Below are 18,987 nucleotides of genomic sequence, written 5' to 3' on the forward strand. Positions count from 1 at the left end.
ACAGACAGGAGTGATTTGGAAATGGAACGAAGACTGTAAACGTGCCTTCCATAAATGTAAAGACTTAATCACATCCAAGAAAATTTTGGCTCATTACAACCCATCACTACCAATCAGACTGGCGTGCGATGCATCCCCTTACGGCATAGGAGCGGTATTGTCCCATAGATTCCCTGATGGCTCGGAACGGCCGATAGCTTTTGCGTCACGCTCATTGAACTCAGCTGAGCGTAACTATGCCCAGATAGACAGGGAAGCACTCAGCCTGGTATGGGGAGTGAAGAAATTCAACCATTACCTACACGGACAAAAATTTACCTTGCTGACTGACCATCAACCCCTCATCTCCATATTCAACCCTAAAAAAGGTGTCCCCATTATGACGGCACAAAGACTACAGAGGTGGTCCCTTTTTTTTAGGGGCACACCAATACAACATTGAATACAAAGGGTCAAAACAGCATGGGAATGCTGACGGTTTATCACGCCTACCGTTGCCAACGATAGAAGAGGCACCTACAGTAGACCCAGTAGAGATATTCCACTCTACCATAGTGGAATGTCTACCGGTGACAAATTCTGCCATTGAAAGGGAGACAAGAAATGACCCTACTCTCTCACGGGTCTACGATTTAACAGTGAAGGGATGGCCAGCACATGGCGAACCACTGTTGCCAGCATTCTCGCAAAGAAGAGAACAGCTGTCAGTGTGCCGAGGAACCTTGATGTGTGGATCCAGAGTGGTGATTCCACCCAAACTCCAGGATAAAGTGCTAAAGGAGCTTCACGAGGGGCATCTGGGTGGAGTGAAAATGAAGAACCTAGCTAGGGCGTTTGTATGGTGGCCAGGTATCGATGGAGACATCGAAGACATGACCAAGAGCTGCCTAGGATGCCAGAAGGTCCAAAATGCTCCGCCACAGGCCCCTCTACATCCATGGGAGTGGCCCTCATCTCCCTGGCAAAGGGTGCACATCGACTTTGCTGGTCCATTTATGGACTCAATGTTCTTAATCGCAGTTGATGCACACTCCAAGTGGCCGGAGGTAATAAAGATGTCCTCCACCACCACGGAAAAAACCATCACAGTATTAAGGACCATATTTGCCAGGAATGGGCTGCCGGAGCAGATATGTTCTGATAATGGACCGCAATTTGTGTCCGAAGAATTCAGAAAGTTCTTAAAGAACAATGGGGTAAAGCACTACACGTCCGCCCCATACCATCCCGCCACCAATGCATATGCTGAAAGGTTTGTCCAGACCTTCAAGAAGGCCATCAAGGCCATGGGTAATGAAGACATAAAACTTCAGCACAAGGTGGATAACTTCTTATTTGCATATAGGAATGCAACGTATATGGTTACTAACCAAACTCCCGCCATGATGTTCTACAATAGAAACCTAAGATGCCGGCTGGATTTGGTCAAGCCCAACATCCGAAGGGACGTGGAGAACCGGCAGTTTCAGGGCATGAATGAAAGGCCAACTAGGGCCTTCCAGATAGGCCAACCGGTTTTGGCCCGGGACGACCGTACCGAGAAATGGCAGCCTGGAACTATCTGCACACGATTAGGACCACTGATGTATACCGTGGACATCGGAGACAGCATAATAAGGCGCCATGCTGACTAAATCATCAAGTCATCCGAAAAGGGACAACCTACACCACCACTCTATACATCTAACGATGAAGTAAAGATACCCATATCTACCTCCGATCCGGTGATACTGGAGCCCGATGAACCCGACACTGGCCTTCAAGCCGAATCAGCCTTGCCAGAAGAACCTACTACACCACCAGAAACTACTACACCCCCGAGGCGTTATCCGGACCGAGTCAGGAAGCCTCCTGAGAGACTAACTTATAATTAATTAATACAGCAATGTATATTATTTTGCATATAACATGTAATTAATAATTACTTAAAATATGATGTACGAGTTAGCTAGAAGGGGAGGAATTGTGGTGTATGTGCCTTTAAGAGCAATTATGGTGTATGTGCCTTTAAGAGCCCCAGGTGTGCGTAATGCCGGTAATTGCCACTTGGGCTATATAAGCCTGTGTATTGTGTATATCCTTTAGAAACCCCCCCCAGACTTGCTTAGTAAATACCTATGAACCAACTCCTGTCTTCAGTGTCTTTATCTACACACGGACACTACAGTAATGCTGCCACAAGGGAATCACACTGCCCAGTCAACCATACATGACCTACTGAGGAAGTCAACAATCGTATCACATTGTGGCTCTCACTCCAACTGTTGCTCTGCACTTTTGTGCAAATGTGTGAATGTGTAAGTTTTTCAGAACATCCCAGCAGTCACTTCTGGGTTAGAAGTGTTTACGATGCCTGTCCAGTGCCAGAAAATACATCCTGGGGCCTGGAAGCACACAGTAACCAGAAAGGTTTTTGTTCCTTACCCGTTTTCTTGGCTATTTGTTGCCCTTCCCTCCTCTCCTTAAAGGTGTTGACTCCCTAGTGGGGTACAGTGCCATGGGCACTGGTCGCCCTCCAGTGCCTCACCCAGGTGTCCATTATTGATGTGGAGAGCATCGACTGTAGCAGGGTATTTGACTATGTGGGACACCGCACTAATGTCCAATCCTGTTTTCCTTCAACAGTCCACCACATGCACTTCCCATACTTTCCAAACTTAGCAAAAGCTGAGCAAAACTTTAAAAAAACCTGGCACAGGAAGGATCATTTGCTCAATTTTATTGCAGTACTCTCTATTTCCCATTTGGGAATTGATTATTTTTTTTACCAAATGGTGGCAAGTGGCAATAAATATTACCGACTGTCAGAAAATATCTTGCAGGTTTCTCCCATCATGTTCTGCACCGCACTAACTGTCCGCCTTCGCACAGATCAACAACACAAGTTAAATCTTAGCCACAGTTTCATTTATTGGTTATTTTAATATTCAATCTCTGATATTACAATTACAATTGAAATCTCTATTTGGAAAATCAGTGTCTTCAGCCATTGTTTTATTCTTTTTAACCAACGAGGGACTCAGAAGGTTTGATGAAGAGCTGGTGCAGCTGACAAGTTACAGGGCAGGGAGACTCCCAGTGACAGAGGCTGAGATCCGAATGAACGCTCTGGATGGGAGTCCAATCGTCTGTCAGCAAAGCTTCAGAACAACAGAATCAAGATGATGATCTATTTGAAGGACCTGCAGTGGTTTTTGGACCTCTGGCCCGATATCTGCAGTAATGGGTGAGTTTCCCACTCCCCTCCCCACTCACCCATCCAAAACCCATCTGGAGTTAAAATCGGGCACCATTTAACGTGTATTATTTTTTTTAAACGTTTCCTATAATTCATAAACAACTATTGTGGCTCTGTCCCATTGGCTCAATTAACTCTAATTCCCCAAAACCCACCTTACTATATTTCTTTTCACACATAGTAAAATGTCTAAGGATACAGAAACAAATGCTATTTGCTTAGTGCACCAGTGGTGTTAATATTCTTGAATGAAGCACAGGGATTTAGAATAATTACAATAAGATTATCGTTTGAAAATTATACACAAGAGTAAAACGCTCATTCGAAAGATAGTGCCAGCAGAATATAATAAGTGAAGCGAGTACCCGACCACACCTAGTCATAGATCAGAGAGTATTAATGCATCCTTCAACAAAGTGTTTACTTTTAGCTGGAAAAGTCAGCGTTGCCTAGTTAGAAAGGCGTAGTTCAGAGAGAGCACGTCGATATTCTTCATTGTCACAATCCAACTCCAAAGCCTTTTCAAAGCACTCAATAGCTTCACGATTCTCCCCATCCAGCTGGTGCAGGAACCCGAGAACACCAAAGGCCTCACTGTCACTTGGATTCCTGTGAAGTCGTCTTGCTGCTATCTTCTCCAAGTTTTCGCGACACTTTGTCCGTTCTGTTGAGTCATATTTGACTTTCACCCCCTCCAGAAAATGGGTGATGGCCTTTGATTCAGATCTTTTGTGATTCAGTTCAAATAACCCAGCCTGTAAACAAATTGCCTGCTTATTTTCTGGACGAATATCTTTTAATTTCACTAGATTGCTGTAGATCTCCTCTGCATTGAGATATTCTTCAGTTAATGAACAGATTCCTGCAAAATCCAGTTGTGGCTGAATTGATGTCAATGGGCGGTGCTCAAATGCCTTTTCAAAATGGTACTTGCATAGTTTGATCAACTCAGCTTTCTGTTGAAAAGCAGGATTGTGAGGGTCTTTGCTGCCTGGATATTTGATCAGTTGAAATAGTTTGTTTCTGTAACACAGACCTATTTGGTGGTGTAAGAAGGTAGAGTTTGGACTAATTTCTAATGCTTTCTTCAACAGCCCCACAGATTTTTCCACATCTCCTTTTCTTCTCAAAATTGTTGCTGCATAATGAGTTACATATGGAAGATCAGGGGACTTCTGCAATGCTTGTTCAACTAATTTGAGAGCTTCCTCCTTTTGACTGAACTCTTGTAGTTTTAGAGCCAACATCACCATGGCTACAGAGTCATCTGGATCAAGCTCCAGCACACATCGCAACTGCTTCATTGATTGACTGGGTTCACGGCTCTCTGGAGTACCAGAAAACCCTTCCAGGCGAAACAGAGCAGTCGCATAACCAACATTCCATTCAGTGTTATCAGGATCTTCCTCCAGAGCCTTTTTAAAACATTCCTTTGCCTCTTCATAGTATTGACTAGCTGAACTCAACAGTGACCAACCCTTCTCCCCATATACTTCAGGTATCAGTGCTGTATACCGAGAGCCATTAGTAAATAGTTTACAGGTCACCTCCAGCTTGTCGAGGTAGGACTGGGCCTCTGTCAGTTGTCCCATGTGATAATATACCCAGGCATAGTTTCCATAGGTGATGATGCTTCTTCTTTCAAATTCATGTTCAGGATTCTCACTCAGAATCTTTTCAGCTTCCTCTAAGTTTTGAATTGCCTCTTCACAGTTGCCCTGCAGACAGTTTACAAAAGCGAGATGGGTGTAAGACATGGCCTGATATTTCACACCAGCCTGTATTGAATCTTGCAATCTTTGCTTGATATTGTCCAAGTCAATGTTTTCTTCCTGTGGGCCCCACGTGAAGTGACATTGAAGCTGATCGAGCTTCTCTTTCAACAAATCCTTCTGTGCGTTGCTGCAAGGGAAAAAAATTCATCAAAATTCATCTCAGACTAGTTGAGACTTGCCCTCCCCTCCAGTTTCTTTAACTAAGGCCTTCTCCCGATTCCTGGACCCATTGACCATGAAGACTCTGGTCACACAATGATGACCTCTGCAAAAACCACTGCAAAAGCAAAGATTATGGCTGCTAAATCTTGGCTGTACTTTATAAGATCAAAGAGGGACCCTGGTTCCAAATTGTTCGAGGTTGACCCGTACTGGGGACAGTGATTTAACTTTATTCAGCACAACCAAAACTAAATACATTACAGAATTCGAGCAGCAGTTTAAAGAAAATAATTGAGACTTATATTACCCCGTTAACCCCTGGGTAGAAGCCGCACCGTGAGTAAGCTGCACCCTGTGTCTCTTGTCTCTCATCTCCCTTCGTCTCCCGGGTGTCTCCTAGATTCTTCCTGAAATCTTCTAGTCTTTCTGAAATCTTCTACCCATTGTGGCTGTTAAGATTCCCTTACTATACCCTTACTCTCTTTCAAAATCTATGGAGTTCTCCTGAACCAAAATCCAATCATAAAGATGCCACGTCCGCAGCACCTTTGTCTATGCAGGTTCTGGCCTTCTGAAACCCTTACATCATCTGTTTTTGACCATCAAGACTTATATCTGGGGTGGTTATGGCAACACAAAAGGAAATGTCTCCATAGTGTAGAGATATGGCATCCTTGCTGTTCCTGTGAAAGGTCTATGTTTTTAATTAACTGCAGACATCATAACATTTCAACACAGTGGCATCTACACCTGACCTTAGTTCCCAGACTAGTTGTACTCTGTCGCATCAATACTGTTGGCGAATATCCAACTTTCACCCACAGCTTCCTATTTGACCAGAGCAACCCTTTTTCTCACCCCAGGCTGTCTGGTTACAGCTTACTCACATGCTGCAATTTTATTAATGGAGGCGGGTTGGGTGCGGGTCTGGTGGTTTCCGGCTTCCCGTCCCGCCCCCAGCTGCATCTGCTCCACAGATGTGCTTTTGCCTTGATTGACCTTGTTAACTTAACAAAAGAACATAAGAAATAGGGGCAGAAATAGACCACTTGGCCCCTCGAGCCTGCTCCGCCATTCAATATGATCATGGCTGATCTTAGGCTCAAAGCCACTTCACTGCCCGCTCCCAATAACCCTTCACTCCCTTATCTTGCCAAAATCTGTCTTTCTCCACCTTAAATGTATTTAATGACCCAGCCTCCACAGCTCTCTACGGCAGAGAATTCCACAGATTTATGACCCTCTGAGAGAAGAAATGCCTCCTCATATCAGTTCTAAAAGGGCGACCCTTTATTCTGAAACTATGCCCCCGAGTTCTAGATTTCCCCATGAGGGGAAACATCCACTCTGCATCTACCTTGTCAAGCCCCCTCAGTATCATATGTTTCAATAAGTTCTCCTCTCATTCTTCTAAATTCCAATGAGTATAGGCCCAACCTTTCCGCATAAGTCAACCCCCTCATCTCTGGAATTAACCTAGTCTCTGAACTGCCTCCAATGCAAGTATATCCTTCCTTAAATAAGGAGACCAAAACTGTACACAGTACTCAAGGTGTGGTCTCACCAATACCCTGTACATTTGTAACAGGACTTCACTGCTTTTATATCCAACCCCCTTGAAAAAAAGGCCAACATTCCATTTGCCTTTTTGATTACTTGCTGCACCTGCATGCTAACTTATTGTGTTTCATGCACAAGGACCCCCAGGTCCCTCTGAACTGTAGCATTTTGTAATCTATCTCCATTTAAATAATAATTTGCTTTTTTATTTTTCCTGCCAAAGTGGATAACCTCGCACTTTCCCACATTATACTCCATCTGCCAAAAGTTTGCCCAGTCACTTAACTTGTCTATATCCCTTTGCAGATTCTTTGAGTCCTCTGCACAACTTGCTTTCCCACCCATCTTTGTATCATCTGCAAACTTGGCTACGTTACACACGGTTCCTTCATCCAAGTCATTAATGTAGATTGTAAATAGTTGAGGTCCCAGCACCGATCCCTGTGGCACCCCACTAGTTACCATTTCCCAACCAGAAAATGACCCATTTATCCCAACTCTCTGCTTTCTGTTAGTTAGCCAATTCTCTATCCATGCTTAATATATTACCCCTAACTCCGTGAGCTCTTATCTTATGCAGTAACCTTTTATGTGGCACCTTACCAAATTCTGGAAATACAAATACACCACATCCACTGGCTCACCTTTGTCCACCCTACTCGTTACATCCTCAAAGAACTCCAGCAATTTTGTTAAACATGATTTCCCTTTCATAAAACCATGCTGACTCTGCTTAACTGCATTATGATTTTCCAAATGCCCTGCTGCTGCTTCTTTAATGAAGGACACTAGCATTTTCCCAATGACAGATGTTAGCTAACTGGTCTATAGTTTCCTGCTTTCGGTCTCCCTCCTTTCTTAAATAGGGGTGTTACTTTTGCGGTTTTGCAATGTGCTGGGACCTCTCCAGAGTCTAGGGAATTTTGGTATATCGCAACCAATGCATCCACTATCTCTGCAGCCACTTCTTTTAAGACCCTGGGATGCAGACCATCTGGTCCAGGGGACTTGTCGTCTTTTAGTCCCATTATTTTACCAAATACGTTTCCCTTTGTGTTAGTGATTGTCTTTAGTTCCCCTCTCCCTGTGGCCCCAACATTATTGGGATGTTATTAGTGTCTTCTACCGTGAAGACAGATACAAAATACAGGCTTATCCTCTATGGGACCAAAGTTTACTTTGGCTACTCTCTTCCTTTTTATATACCTGTAGAAGCTCTTACTATCTGTTTTAATATATCTTGCCAGTTTACTCTCATAATTCATCTTCTCTCACTTTATTTTTTTTAGTCATCCTTTGCTGGTTTTTAAAAATTTCCCAATCCTCTAGTCTCCCACCAATCTTGGCAACATTGTATGCCTTTGTTTTCAATTTGATACCATCCATACTTCCTTAGTTAGCCACAGATGGTGCTCCCTTCTCTTAAAATCATTCTTTCTCACTGGAATATATTTTTGTCGAGAGTTATGAAAGATCTCCTTAAATGTCCGCCACTGCATTTCAACTGTCTTACCCTTTAATTTATTTTTCCTGTCCACTTTAACCAGTTCTGCCCTCATGCCATTGTAATTGCCTTTGTTTAAGATCAGGACACTGGTTTGGGATACAACTTCCTCCCCCTCCAACTGAATTTGAAATTCAAACATGCTATGATTACTCTTTCCTAGAGGATCCTTTACTATGTGATCATTTATTAATTCTGTCTCATTACACTGTACCAGATCCAAGATAGCCTGCTCCCTGGTTGGTTCCATTGCATACTTTTCTAGGAAACCATCCCAGATACACTCTATGAATTCCTCCTCAAGGCTACCATGGCCAATTTGATTTGTCCAATCAATATGGAGATTAAAATCACCCATGAATATTACCGTATCTTTTTTACAGGTCTCCATTATTTGTTGATTTATACTCTGTCCAACAGTATTGCTACTGTTCGGGGCCAGTAGACTACGCCCACCAGAGACTTTTTCCCCTTATTATTTTTTAACTCCACCCAAACCGATTCTACATCTTGATCTTCTGAGCCAATATCAGTTCTCACCACTGCACTGATCCCATCCTTTACCAACAAAGCCACCCCACCTCCCTTTCCTTTCTGTCTATCCTTCCGAATTGTCAAATACCCTGGAATATTCAGTTCCCAGCCCAGGTCACCTTGCAACCACGTCTCTGTAATGGCGATCAGATCATACCCATTTGTATCTATTTGAACCGTCAACTCATCTATCTTGTTACAAAACTTGCGTGCATTCAGATATACAGCTTTAACTTTGTCTTTTTACCATTTCTCCTTGTTTGGGCCCCATTTTTTGTTGCACTCTTATTTTAAAACATTCTGTCCCTTCCTGTCACACATAAGAACATAACATAAGAAATAGGAGTAGGCCATTCAGACCTTCGAGCCTGCTCTGCCATTCAATGAGATCATGGCTGATCTTCTGCCTCAACTCCATTCACAGGTCTTATCGCCATATCCCTTGATGCCCTTACTAGTCAGAAATCTATCGACTTCTGTTTTGAATATACCCAATGACTAAGCCTCCACAGCCCTCTGGGGTAGAGAATTCCAAAGTTTCACCATCCTCTGTGTGATGAAATTTCTTCTCATCTCAGTCCTGAATGGCCTACCCTTTATCCTGAGGCTGTGGCCCCTGGTTCTTGACTCCCCAGTCAAGGGAAACATTCCCCCAGCATCCACCCTATCAAGTCCTGTAATAATTTTGTATGCTTCAATGAGATCCCCTCTCATTCTTCTGAATTCAAGAGAATACAGGCCTAGTTTACTCAATCTCTTCTCACACGACAGTCCCGCCATCCCAGGAATCAATCTCGTTGCACTCTCTCTATGGCAAGTATATCCGTCCTTAGGTAAGGAGACCAAAATTGTACACAGTACTCCAGGTGTGGTCTCACCAAGGCCCTATATAATTGGAGTAAGACTTATTTACTCCTGTACTCAAATCCTCTTGTAATGAAGGCCAGCATACCATTTGCCTTCCTAATGGCTTGCTGCACCTGCACATTCACTTTCAGTGACTCATGTACAAGGACATCCAGGTCCCTTTGAGCATCTGCATTCCCCAATCTTTCACCATTTAGGAAATACTCTGCCTTCCTGTTTTTTCTACCAAAGTGGATAACTTCACATTTATCCACATTATAATACATCTGCTATCTTCCCGCCCACTCACTGAGCCTGTCGAAATCCCCTTGAAGCCTTTCTACATCCTCTTCACAACTGCCACTGCCACCTAGCTTTGTATCATCAGCAAATTTGGAAATGTTACATTTTGTCCCCTCATCCAAATCATTGATGTAGATTGTGAATAGCTGGGGCCCAAGCACTGATCCTTACAGTACCTCACTCTTCACAGCCTGCCATCCTGAAAAAGACCCGTTTATACCATCGCTTTGTTTTCTGTCTGTTAACCAATTCTCAATCCATGCTAATATATTAACCCCAATTCCATGTGCCCTAATTTTTTACACCAACCTCTTCGATGGGACTTTATTGAAGGCCTTCTGAAAATCCAAATACACCACATCTACTGGTTCCCCTTTGTCTACTCCACTAGTTACATCCTCAAAGAACTCCAGTAGGTTTGTCAAACAGGATTTCCCTTTCATAAATCCACGTTGACTCTGCCCAATCTTACTATTAGTTTCTAAGTGCCCAGTTATTGCATCCTTTATAATAGATTCCAGCATTTTCCCAAATACTGATGTAAGGCTAACAGGTCTGTAGTTCCCCGTTTTCTCTCTCCCTCCTTTCTTAAATAGCAGGGTTACATTTGCTATCCTCCAATCTGCAGGAACTGTTCCAGAATCTATAGAATTTTTGAAGATGACAACCAATGCGTCCATTATCCCAATGGCCACCTCTTTCAAAACCCTAGGATGTAGGTCATCCGGTCCTTGGGATTTATCGACTTTTAGTCCCATTCATTTTGCTAGTATTGTTTTTTTACTAATAATGACCTCTAAGTTCCTCATTCTCGCCACACCTTTGGTTTTCTCATATTTCTGGGAGGTTTTTTGTGTCTTCCTCCGTGAAGACAGCAACAAAGTATTTATTTAATTTCTCAACCATTTCCTCATTCCCCATTATAAATTCTCCCATCTCTGACTGTAAAGGGCCTTTGCCAGTCTTTTCCTTTTCACATATCTATGGAAGCTTTTTCAATCCGTTTTTATATTTTTCGCTAGTTTCTGCCCATATTCCATTTTCCCTTTCTTTATCAATTTTTCAGTCCCCCTTTGCTGATTTCTAATAAGATCTCAATCCTCAGGCTGACTGCTTTTTCTGGCAACTATATAAGCTTCCTCCTGTGACTTAATACTAGCTTTAATTTCTTTTGTTAGCCATGGTTGGATCACTTTTCCTTTTGGATTTTTATGCCCTAGAGAAATAAATGTTTGTTGCAAATTATGCATTATTTCCTTAAATGTTAGCCATTGTATGTCCACCTTCATACCTTTTAGTGTAGTCTCCCAATCTACCATGGCCAACTTGTCCCTCATACCCTTGCACTTTCCTCTGTTTAGATTGAAGACCTTAGTTTCAGATTGGACTACATCACTCTCTGTAAGAATTTGCAATAATTTACAGTTCTGAAGATTAATTTTTTTTGATTAAAGAATCCCTGGGCGTCGTGCTTTTAAATTTCCAGGGATAAAAATGGCTGTCGCACCACATGGCTGAAGACAAAGAGGCTTGGAATCAGCTTTCTGTGTCTGGAAATAAGGTTCAATGGAGACAAAACGTTACCACAGGACAATGCTTTGTTTACAAAGCAACTGAATGCTATTAGCATTTGTTTGTATATCAAGTGGATACATCTAAACTGCAGAAGAGACTTTTGTATCTTGAATGGGATCCGTTTAAGAATTGAATGGGTCTAAATCACCTAGCATTCTGGACAATAGAGCAGTTGTATTTCCCTTTTGTTTCAGCCCAGGGAGCTCCGGAAGACACATTAACCCAGTCCAACCACTCTGAGTTAGCCAATCACAGCTTTCTCTTGTGTATTGGACCCTTTGGGCGGGGAATTTTGCACACAGCCCTTGCAGGGCAGAGCGGCAGGACCTCACCAGGTATAAAAGATAGCTGCTGAGAAGCTATCTCGCTCTCTCTTTACTTCACTGGACCACAGGTGAGCAGGGTGTTCTGACTCCTCAGCAAGGCAACCTAGCAGGAGTTAGGGGTGGTGATTTAAGGGAATTGCTAAGATTGTTTAAATAACATTGTAGCCATTTTATCCCTCGTTTTCGCCGTCTGCAACCCCCTGTTATATAGTTTTACTGTAATTACTGTGTTTGTGTGGTATGGTTTATTCTTTTGATTGTGGTTTATTTAGGTAATAAAACTTGATTTTTCTCTCATCCAAACCACTTGTCTGTTTTAATATCATTAATTATAAGTTCCTCCACTCAGAACTGAAGGAGGGGTAGCGATTCGAAACCGCTGTTTGTAAATTGGTTTAGAGTGCAGCAGCAAAAGCCTGCTGACCAGGTGAATTACCGTAAACCAGGTAAAAGGTTGGAATTGGTCAGAGCTCAGAGGCAAAGGCTGCTGGCCAGGTAAATTACCATAAACCAGTTAAAAGATGCCCCCCCTTACACTCTCAAACTTAATGTAAAATTCAATCATATTATGGTCATTTGTCCCTGAAGGCCCCTTTACCGCAAGATTATTGATTAGCCCTTTCTCATTACACAGTACCAGATCCAGAATAACCTATTCCCTGATTGGTTCCTTCACATACTGATCCAGGAAACCATCACGCATGCATTCCAAGAATTTGTCCTCCACACCATTAGTGTTAATTTGATTTGCCCAGTAAATATGTAGATTAAAGTCCCCCATGATTACCGTATTGCCCTTGTTACTTGCACTTCTAATTTCTTGATTGATACTGTGCCCTACATTGCCACTACTGTTTGGTGGCCTATACACAACTCCCACCAATGTTTTCTGCCCTTTGCTGTTTCTTAGCTCCACCCAAACTGATTCCAGTTCTACATCACGATCTGCCGAGCCAAGATCTTTTATTTCTACCATGCTGATCTCATCCCTTATTAACAGCATTACACCACCTCCTTTTCCTTTTTGTCTGTCCTTCCTAAATGTTGAGTACCCTGGAACATGCAGTTCCCAGCTGTGGTTACCCTGCAACCAGGGGCAGGAATTTAACTCGGGAGTCGGGTTGGAGGCGGGACTACAACTTTCGGGGTTGTAGACCCACCTCCATCGAGATGCGGCCAATCCACGTGATTTTAACTTGATTGACCTTATTGAGCCCACCCAGCGGGCTCAGCAGGCCAATTAAGGGCCACCCAGCAACAGGTGACATCACAGACTGAAATTTCATCTGTCAAGAGATTTTGACAGATGAAATATCAGTGTTTCACAGCTGTTTGAAGCTGTCAAACACTGACAGTCTTACTTCTAACCTGAGTCCTTCTCCACAGACTCAGTTAGAAATTTCAACTGCACAGAGGGCTGCGGGCTGTAACTTTTGACAGTTTGCAGCCATTTTGCTTTCTATGCCGGTGAGATGAGGGACTCCCGGAACCTAAAGGAAGGAAGGCTGAAAAGGTAAGAAAAGGTAATTTACACTTCTTTAATCACTTTAGACACACCAAACACACTTACCTCTGCACTCATGCACACATCACTCACCTGAACACCAACATCTCGACCCCTCCAAGCCCTTCAACCCAACGGCCCGACTCCTCTAACTTGGCGTGGTTTGGAGCCGTCGGGAATCCCACACTTCAAACATAAAAATAGGGATTATGCTAAAAACTGCCTGTTAGCTACCTGTTAACAGGCAGTTAATTGGCACTAATCCCTTCCCGCCTCGGGTAGGCGGGTCCAGTACGGTACGGGTACCCACCTCCTTTGAAACTGGCATGGAGGCGGGTTTGGATGCAGGAAGGGGTCAGGACCCCTGATTTCAGGATTTTAACCCCCCGCATGCCTCCAATCCCGACTCCACGGCACAATGAAAATCCTGCCCCATGTCTCTGTAATGGCAATTACGTCATACCCATTTACTTCTATTTGTGCCATTAATTCATTCACCTTGTTGCGAATGCTATGTACATTTAGATAAAGTGGCTTCAACTTTGCCTGTTTCATACTTTTCTGCACTTTGACCCTTTTTACTGTTGGCCTTTGTTTCTGCTCCCTACTAGTTTTGCTGACAACTTTTCTAATTTGCACTTCCAGCTTTGTTTCTGTCCTTTCTGGGCCCACACTTAGGTTCCCAGCCCCCTGACAAACTAGTTTAAATCCTTCCCAACAGCACTAGCAAAACCCCTGCGAGGATATTGGTCCCGGTTCTGCCAAGGTGTAATCCGTCCAGCTTGTACAGGTTCCACCTTCCCCAGAATTGGTCCCAATGCCTCAGGAATTTAAATCCCTCGCTCCTACACCATCTCTCCAGCCACGCATTCATCTGGTCTATTCTCCTATTTCTGCTCTTGCTAGCACGTGGCACTGGGAGTAATCCTGAGATTACTACCTTTTGAGGTCCTGCTTTTTAATTTATTTCCTAGCACCCTATATTCTGCTTGCAGAACCTCGTCCCTCTTTCTACCTATGTCGTTGGTACCGATATGGACCACGACCTCTGGCTGTTCACCCTCCACCTTCAGAATGTCCTGCAGCCGCTCAGTGACATCCTTGACCCTCGCACCAGTGAGGCAACATATCATCCTGGAGTCACATCTGCGGCCATAGAAATGTCTATCTGTTCCCTTTACGATAGAATCCCTTATCACAATTGCTCTCCCACTCTTTATCCTCCCCTCCTGTGCAGCTGAGCCACTCGTAGTGCCATGGACTTGGCTCTTGCTGCATCCCCCTGAGAAACCATCTCCCCCAGCAGTATCCAAAATGGATAATCTGTTGGAGAGGGAGATGGACCCAGGGGACTCCTGCACTACCTTCCTAGTTATTTTACTCTGTCTGGCGGTCACCCATTCCCTTTCTGCCTGTGCACTCTTTACCTGCGGTGTGACCACCTTGTTATACGTGCTATCCACATAGATCTCAGCCTCGCGGATGCTCCACAGTGACTCCAACCGCAGTTCCAGATCTGATACATGGATTTCGAGTAGCTGCAGCTGGAGTCACTTCCTGCACATGTGTTCGTCCTGGACACCGAAAGTGTCCCTGACTTCCCACATAGCACAGGAGTAGCACTCCACACTGCCGAGCTGCCCTGACATGTCCTCCCCTTAATTTACTTCCTTTATTTCCTCTAAATTAAAGGATATTAAATACACTAGGGACCTTACTTCACCTTACACACTACTTTCTCTAAACTAGAGACCTTACTTTTACTTTAACGACTGGACTGTAGAAATACTCACCAGGTCCTACTTACCAGTCAGCTCCATCCCTGATTGTGATGTCACTTTAGCGGTTTTGCAGTTGTTGTTGTTGCTTGACTGCTCCTCCTCTCGGACTCTTTCCTTGACGTAAAGTAAGAACCAGGGTGAAATGTTAGGAAAAGCAAAGGTGAAGCAAGGGGGCTCCTCCTTCCACTTTTCACATAACTCCCTCACTCTGGTTATTATTTCCCCCATCTCTATTCTGCTCTATTGCTTTCTCATTTCTCATTGACTTTTTAAATTTCCACTCACCTGGACCCTCCCCCCCCCCCACCTGCGGGCTTGCCGGCCAATTAACAGGGAGCTGGTCAGATGATGCCATTTGATGACACGTCATCTGCCAGTTTCCTTAAAGGGACCATGCACAATTTTATTTTGACAGTTGATTTCTCAGTGTTTGACAGCATTGAGGTGCTGCAAACACTGACAATCACTGCACAAAGGTGACCTCTTGCACCCAGGCTCTCCAATGACTCCCTCCATAGGCTGGAATAGATGGCAGCTGCAAGTGAGGTTACAGAGGTGATCTGTCACTGGTGAGAGAGTTTCTCCCAATGAGGTGGCACTGGACATGGATTTAAAAACTTGTAACCTAAAGAAATGTGTAAATGTATTAAAAATGCAGTACCCAACATTTTCTTTCCTCTGAGACTCACCATCTGCAACATTGGATCCTTCACACCACTTCTGCAGCTGTCATAGAAACATAGAAGATAGGAGCAGGGGTAGGCCATTCGGCCCCTCGAGCCTGCTCCACCATTAGAGTCATAGAGTCATAGAGTAATACAGCACGGATAGAGGCCCTTCGGCCCATCGTGTCCACGCCGGCCATCAAGCCCTGCCTAATCTAATCCCATATTCCAGCATTTGGCCCGTAGCCTTGTATGCTATGGCATTTCAAGTGCACATCCAAATGCTTCTTAAATGTTGTGAGGGTTTCTGCCTCCACAACCCTTTCAGGCAGTGAGTTCCAGACTCCAACCACCCTCTGGGTGAAAAAGTTCTTTCTCAAATCCCCTCTAAACCTCCCGCCCTTTACCTTGAATCTATGCCCCCTAGTTATTGACCCCTCTACTAAGGGAAAAAGCTCCTCAGCATCCATCCTATCTATGCCCCTCATAATTTTGTACACCTCAATCAGGTCCCCCCTCAGCCTCCTCTGCTCCAAGGAAAACAAACCCAATCTGCCCAGTCTCTCTTCATAGCCGAAGCGCTCCAGCCCTGGTAACATCCTGGTGAACCTCCTCTGCACCCTCTCTAACGCGATCACATCCTTCCTGTAGTGTGGTGACCAGAACTGCACACAGTATTCCAGCTGTGGCCTAACCAGTGTTTTATACAGCTCCATCATAACCTCCTTGCTCTTATATTCAATGCCTCGGCTAATGAAGGCAAGTATCCCATATGCCTTTTTTACCACCTTATCCACCTGTTCCGCCGCCTTCAGGGATCTGTGTACTTGCACACCCAGATCCCTCTGACCCTCCGTCTTGCCTAGGGTCTTTCCATTCATTGTGTATTCCTTTGCCTTGTTAGTCCCCCCAAAGTGCATCACCTCGCACTTTTCCGGGTTAAATTCCATTTGCCACTGTTCCGCCCATCTGACCAACCCATCTATATCGTCCTGCAGACTGAGGCTACCCTCCTCGCTATTTACCACCCTACCAATTTTTGTATCATCCGCAAACTTACTGATCATACCCTTTACATTCATATCCAAGTCATTAATGTAGACCACAAACAGCAAGGGACCCAGCACCGATCCCTGTGGTACCCCACTGGCCACAGGCTTCCAGTCACAAAAACAACCTTCGACCACCACCCTCTGCCTTCTGCCACTAAGCCAGTTTTGTATCCAATGTGCCAAGGCACCCTGGATTCCATGGCTGATGGTCATGGCTGATCATCCACACTCAGTACATTGTCCCTACCTTCTCCCATATCCCTTGATCCTTTTAGCCTTAAGAAATATATCTAACTCCTTCTTGAATATATTTAATGAACTGGCCTCAACTGCCTTCTGTGGTAGAGAATTCCACAGGTTCACCACTCTCTGGGTGAAGAAATTCCTCCTCATCTCTGTCCTAAATGGCTTACCCCTTGTCGTTAGACTGTGACCCCTGGTTCTGGACTCCCCCGCCATCGGGAACATCCTTCCTGCATCTAGTCTGTCTAGTCCTGTTAGAATCCAGAAACATTACAGCAGACTCGCAACACGCCACACTTACCTGGCGTGGTGTCCAGACATCGGGAAACCCAAGCCAGAAGCGGCAAAATTCAAAAGTAGCCTGAAAACTTCTGGCAAGTACCTGTTAATAGGCAGGTAATTGCCTTTAATCCTCTTTCCGCCGCTAGGTGTTGGGTCCATTCGCAAATCGGGGACCCAACACTTGGAAAAGCTGTTTGGAGGTGGGTTGACGGTGGGATCGCAACACGCCGTCAATCAAAATGATTTTAACCTATGACCCATCTCCAAACCCATCCTCTGAGCGCTGGCAAAATCGCAGACACAGACTTTTAATTATAAGCAAAAGGGTTACAGGTCATATACAATTCAGGTTATCATTGCATACAATTGATGATTACAAGCTTCTACATTTAATTCTTACACATGACTATAAATGCATTACTGATGATTAAAAGATACTAATGATTATAAGATATTGAAACAAGTAGTCCAAAAAAATCCACTAATCCGTGATAATCTTACAACTTACACCGGTCTCCTTCATGCAGGCTGATGTACTAGCTCCTGGCCATTTCGTCTTCTCAGCCAATGCACAGCAACACCTCAACCAGCCCCAGCCCCAATGATATGAACAGGAGCATTGATTGAAGTGCTCAGTCTGCTTTTTGGTTCGCCCATTACACCTCCTCCTCATTCTTGTATTCCATTCTGAAATGGGAGTCCCCTCACTAAAAAGGCCAGTGCTAATTTTAAACGCTCTCCCTCTCATATTGGCAGTCCAAGTAACTCTTTACTAAACAGGATCACCAACCTGGTCCTCCACAGGGACCCTGCTGACTGTGAGCCAGATCATTCCTCACTCCAACATGTAGAAGGAGAAACTACCCTTAGAGCAGAAAAGAAGGTCCATCACAAAGGTATCCTCAGCATTCTGAAAGACCATGTTTCATGAACTGACTCTTACCCTGCTGTAAACTTTCCACCGTGCCAACCTCCAGGTGAGGTGTTAAACCAAGGCAGCATCTGCCTGTTCCAGTGGGTCAGGTGGACGTTAAAGATTCTTTCGCACTATTTGAAGAAAAGCAGGGAGTTGTACTTTCCAACATTCTTCCCTCCAGCAACACCACCAAAAACAGATTGGGTGGTCTTTCATCTCGTTGCTATTTTTGGGAACTTGCTGTGTGCTGAGCCTCTGAGCGCATATCCTCTCCATCGCAAACACCGTCTGCATCCACCTCTGTAACACTGCCTGATTCACCCCTGCCTCAGCCCAGCTGCTGCTGAAACCTTATCCATGCTTTTTTCACCACCAGTCTTGATTACTCCAATCCTTTCCTGGCCAGCTTCCCATCCTCTACCCTTCATAAACTTCAGCTCATCTAAACATCTGCTAGCTGCACCAAGTCCTGCTCACCCATCCTTGTGTTCGCTGACCTACATTGGGTCCCGGTCCACCAATGTCACAAATTTAAAATTCTCATCTTGGTGTTCAATTCCCTTCACAGTCTCACCCCTCCCTAAATTCCATAACCTCCTTCAGCCCGAAAACCCACCGAGAATTCTGCGTTCCTCTTACTCTGGCGTTGTGTTCATCTCCTACTTCACATCGATACACTTCATCTCCCAGCTATCCCAGCTCATTCTTGCACTCTACTCCG

The 18,987-nt window shown here is 44.3% G+C and overlaps 1 pseudogene; it reads right to left on the bottom strand.

Moving 5' to 3' along the window:
* Positions 1-2,938: 2,938 nt before the first annotated feature.
* Positions 2,939-15,336, bottom strand: LOC147113605 (interferon-induced protein with tetratricopeptide repeats 5 pseudogene; annotated as a pseudogene).
* Between the last annotated feature and the right edge of the window lie 3,651 nt (positions 15,337-18,987).

This window comes from Somniosus microcephalus, chromosome 8, assembly GCF_052327205.1.
Source record: "Somniosus microcephalus isolate GS21.2 chromosome 8, FLI_Smic_1.0, whole genome shotgun sequence".
NCBI classification, from domain to species: Eukaryota; Metazoa; Chordata; class Chondrichthyes; order Squaliformes; family Somniosidae; genus Somniosus; species Somniosus microcephalus.